Source organism: Bos taurus, chromosome X (assembly GCF_002263795.3).
Source record: "Bos taurus isolate L1 Dominette 01449 registration number 42190680 breed Hereford chromosome X, ARS-UCD2.0, whole genome shotgun sequence".
Lineage (NCBI taxonomy): Eukaryota > Metazoa > Chordata > Mammalia > Artiodactyla > Bovidae > Bos > Bos taurus.
This window is the reverse complement of record NC_037357.1, coordinates 85,165,300-85,170,497: the sequence shown is the minus strand read 5'-3', so window position 1 is coordinate 85,170,497 and position 5,198 is coordinate 85,165,300. Positions and strand designations below refer to the sequence as shown.

Genomic DNA, 5,198 nt, shown 5'->3' with positions numbered 1-5,198 from the left:
CCAGAAGTGGAATTACTGGATCATATGGTAGTTTTTTGGATATCTCCATACTGTTTTCCAAAGTGGCTTCATCAATTTACCTTCCCACCAGTATACCAGAGCTCCCTTTTAAGAAACTAGATCTTAATTTTCCTCACCATAAATAGAAATGACAATTATGTGACATGATAGAGGTGTTTGCTAACGCTATAGTGGTAATCATATTGCAATATGTAAGTGTATCAAACAGACACATTGTCACCTGAAATTTGCACAATGGGTGGCGGGACGTGGGGCTGCATACGCAGGAAGAGCCTGCCCAGTGACCTGGACCATCCCCTGCCTGCCTGCCATGCACCCCGCCCCCCGGGCTCCCAATGTTTGGGTGCTGGTGGCTGCGAGGCTCCAGCTCGAGGAGATCCCCAGTGCGCCTTGCAACTGCGTGCCCACCCAGGAGTTTTGGCGGGCACCAACAAGGCTAGGTCAGCATGGCAGAAACCCTCGAGTTCAATGATGTGTATCAGGAGGTGAAAGGCTCCATGAATGACAGTCGGCTGAGGTTGAACCGCCAGGGCATCAACTTTAAGAACAGTAAGACGGGCAATGTGGACAACATCCAGGCCGGGGAGTTGACAGAAGGCATCTGGCCCTGGGTAGCTCTGGGCCATGGGCTTAAACTGCTCATGAGGAATGGCCATGTCTACAAGTATGATGGCTTTGGAGAATCGGAATTTGAGAAACTCTCTGATTTCTTAAAAACTCACTATTGCCTGGAGCTAATGGAGAAGGACCTATGTGTGAAGGGTTGGAACTGGGGAACCGTGAAGTTTTGTGGGCAGCTGCTTTCCCTCGACATTGAAGACCAGCCAGTCTTCGAGATCCTTCTCAGCAATGTGTCCCAGTACACCACAGGCAAGAATGGGGTGACACTGGAATTCCACCAGAATGATGACACGGAGGTCTCTCTCATGGAGGTGTGCTTCTAGGTGCCGCCCACCCAGGAAGACAGTGTGGACCCCGACGAGGCCTTCTCCCAGAATGTACTGTCAAAGGCGGACGTGATGCAGGCCACCAGAGACGCCATCTGCATCTTCCGGGAGCTGCAGTGTCTGACTCCCTGAGGCCACTGTAACATCCGCATCTACCCCACCTCCCTGCACCTGCACACAAGATCTTCGACTACAAGATCCCCTACACCATGGTGCTGCGTCTCTTCCTGCTGCCCACAAGGACCAGCGCCAGATGTTCTTTGTGATCAGCCCGGACCCCCCCATCAAGCAGGGCCAGACCCGCTACCACTTCCTCATCCTCCTCTTCTCCAAGGATGAGGACTTCTCCTTGATGCTCAGCATGAACGAGGAGGAAGTGGAGAAGCCCTTCGAGGGGCAGCTCACCAAGAACATGTTGGGATCCCTCTATGAGATGGTCAGCCAGGTCATGAAAGTGCTGGTGAACCACAAGATCACAGTCCCCGACAACTTCTAAGGGCACTTGGGGGCCCAGTGCATCACCTGCTCCTACAAGGCCAGCTCAGGGCTGTTGTACCCCCTGGAGCGGGGCTTTATCTACATCCACAGGCTGCCCATGCACACCTGCTTCGACGAGATCTCCTTTGTCAACTTTGCCCATGGTACCACCACGACGCATTCCTTTGACTTTGAAATTGAGACCAAGCAGGGCACCCAGTATACTTTCAGCAGCATTGAGAGGGAAGAGTATGGAAAGCTGTTCGACTTTGTCAACGCCAAGAAACTCAGCATCAAAAACCAAGGATTGAAAGAGGGCATGAACCCCAGCTACGATGAATATGCTGACTTGGAGGAAGACCAGCATGATGCCTACTTGGAGTGGATGAAGGAGGAGGGCAAGATCCGGGAGGAGAATGCCAATGACAGCAACGATGACTCCAGAGAAGAGAGTGATGAGTCATTCAACCCAGGTGAAGAGGAGGAAGACGTGGCAGAGGAGTTTGACAGCAACGCCTCTGCCAGCTCCTCCAGTAATAGAGGGTGACAGTGACCAGGCAGAGAAGAAACGGAAGCAGCTTAAAAAGGCCAAAATGGCCAAGGACTGCAAGAGCCGCAAGAAGCCCATGGAGGTAAAGAAGGGCAGAGACCCTAATGCCCTCAAGAGGCCCATGTCTGCCTACATGCTGTGGCTCAATGCCAGCTGAGAGAAGATCAAGTCAGACCATCTGGGCATCAGTATCATGGATCTCTCCAAGAAGGCTGGTGAAATCTGGAAGGGAATGCCCAAGGAGAAGAAAGAAGAGTGGGATCACAAGGCTGAGGATGTCAGGAGGGAATATGAAAAAGCCATAAAAGAATATGAAGGGGGCTGGGGAGAGTGCTCTAAGAGGGATAAGTCCAAGAAGAAGAAAGTCAAGGTGAAGATGGAGAAGAAATCCATACCCTCCAGGGGCTCATCATCGAAGTCTTCATCAAGGCAGCTGAGCGAGAGCTTCAAGAGCAAAGAGTTTGCGTCCAGTGACGAGAGCTCTTCCAGAGAGAACAAGAGCAAAAAGAAGAGGACACTGAAGAAGAGGAACTAGCCAGTACTCTCCCCAGCTCAGAAGACTCTGCCTCAGGATCTGATGAATAGAGAGGAAGAAGATTCTGTCTCCTGGGGCTTGCCCAGTCCCAGCCCCAGTCTCCACACTTGTGTTTTGGTACCCGTTTTCTCCTATGAAATGTAGTCCTTGGATTCTGTACCATATGAACAAGCTTTCCTGCTAGCCTGCACTTCCTTGGGGCCTCAAGGGAGGCGTCTCACTCTGAGGCTTCAGAAGATGGCTCTTTATAATCTGGGGAGACATTGGGTGGGGAGCAGGGCAGGGCCGGATCCCAGCGCGCCTCCTGCCTTCCTGACCTTTGGGATGTATCTGCTGCTTGTCCTGTACAAGTTGCTGCAGGCAGGGGTCCTGTGAGGGCAGGTCTGTAGCTCCTAACCGGGGCCTATTTCTACTTTTATTTTGTATTTCTGGTCTGTGAAAAATGACCATTTAATAAAGGGAACTGACTTTGGAAAAAAAATTTGCACAATGGTGGGGAGGCCAATTATGGGTTTCTCAGGTGGTGCTAGTGGTAAAGAACGCACCTGCCAATGCAGGAGATATAAGAGGTACAGTTTCAATCCCTGGGTTGGGAAGATCCCCTGCAGGAGGGCATAGGAACTCACACCAGTATTCTTGCCTGGTGAATCCATGGACGGAGAAACCTGGTGGGCTACAGTGCAAAAGGTCCAAAGAGTCCAACACCACTGAAGTGATTTAGCATGCACCCACTCATAGGCCAATTACATCTCAGCTATAATTAAAAAAATACATTAATAAAATGAAAGGCCCAGAACCGGGATCGGTTGAGAGGGAGCAGGGATGTATGTGAGGGTAAGAAAGGAAGGGAGACACAGGAGGGATGGTATAGGAGAAAGTGGGAGGAGGGTCAGCCTCTGACACACAGGTGACAGTGCACTGTAGGAAGCAGGTCAGAGAGTGTGGGTTATTCTTTTCCGTGAGCCAGTGGTGACACTAATTTTTAAAAGCGGTGAGAATAAGTGGAAGCAATATAAATGTTCACCAACAAGTGAATGGCTAGACAAAATGCCATATATTCATACAATGGAGTAGTATTTAGCCTTTAAAAACAAGGAAATTCCAATACATGTTATAAGGCGGACAGCAGACATAGCCTTGAGGACTAAGTGGCTAAGTGAAATAGGCCAGTCACCAAAAGATAAATACTGTGTAATCCCACTTTTCTGAGGTATCTAGAGTAGTCAGATTTATAGAGACAGAAGGCAGAATGGTGGCTGCCAGGGGTTGAGGGGAGGGGAAATTGGGGAGACGTTGATGAATGGATGTAGAACTTTGGTTTTGTGAGGTGAAAAAGTCCTAGAAGTTGGTTACATAACACGACTAAACTGTACATTTGAAAATATTAAGTTGGTAAGTAAGGTTCCATCTCTTCTGATCCTCAAGGAGTGATGGGCTGTTCCATGCAGGGTGGTAGGACAGGGTATGACATCCAGTATTTGAGTACAGATGTGAGAGTTGGACATAAAGAAGGCTGAGTGCCGAAGAAGTGATGCTTTTCAACTGTGGTGCCTGAGAAGACTCTTGAGAGTCCCTTGGGCAGCAAGGAGATGAAACCAGTCAATCCTAAAGGAAATCAACCCTGGAAGGACTGATGCTGAAGCTGAAGCTCCAATACTTGGCCACCTGATGCAAAGAACTGATTCATTGGAAAAGACCCTGATGCTGGGAAAGATTGAAGGCAGGAGGAGAAGGGGACAACAAAGGAAGAGATGGCTGGATGGCATCACTGACTCAGTGGACATGAGTTAAGCAAGCTCCAGGAGATGGTGATGGACAAGGAAGCCTGGCATGCTGCAGTCCATGGGGTCACAAAGAATTGGACACGACTGAGTGACTGAACAACAACATATGTATGGGAAGAGGCAAGAGTCTGGGCTCATTGAGATCATTCCTTTCATATGTACCTTAACTGTCTTGGGCTAGTATCCTCTTTTTCTCCATCCTGAATCCCCTTTGGGTGCACAGTCTGGGGCTGCTGCAAGGCTCATGGCTTGATGGCCGCAACATCCTTTGTTTCCTGATGTGACAGGTGACATATTTTGTCCACACTAGTCTTCTATATTCAACTGTTTCCTATTCTTTCTAGGCCTCATTTCCCCCCCCCCATAAGCTGTGCTCTGACAGGCAGTTGTTGTTTTTCAATTCCTAAGTCATGTCCGACTCTTTGCAACCCCATGGACTGAAGCATGCCAGGCTCCTCTGTGCACCACTATTTCCTGGAGTTTGCTCAGATGTACTTCCATCGAGTCACTGATGCTATTTGACCATCTCATCCTCTGCCACCCACTTCTTTTGCCTTTCGTCTTCCCAGATCCAGGGTCTTTTCCAATAAGTCGGCTCTTCGCATCAGGTGGCGAAAGTATTGGAGCTTCAGCTTCACCATAGGTCCTTCCAATGAATATTCAGGGTTGATTTCCTTTAGCATTGACTGGTTTGATCTCCTTGAAGTCCAGGGGACTCTTAAGAGTCTTCTCCAGCACTACACTTTGAAAGCATCAATTCTTTAGTGCTCAGCCTCTTTATGATTCAACTCTCACATCCACACATGATTGCTGGAAAAACCATAGCTTTGACTGGATGGGCCTTTGTTGGCAAAGTGATGTCTGTGCTTTTTTTAATATGCCAT

The 5,198-nt window shown here is 49.1% G+C and overlaps 1 pseudogene; it reads left to right on the top strand.

Moving 5' to 3' along the window:
• Nucleotides 1-467: 467 nt before the first annotated feature.
• On the top strand, nucleotides 468-2,580 carry LOC508883 (FACT complex subunit SSRP1-like; annotated as a pseudogene).
• Nucleotides 2,581-5,198: the final 2,618 nt, after the last annotated feature.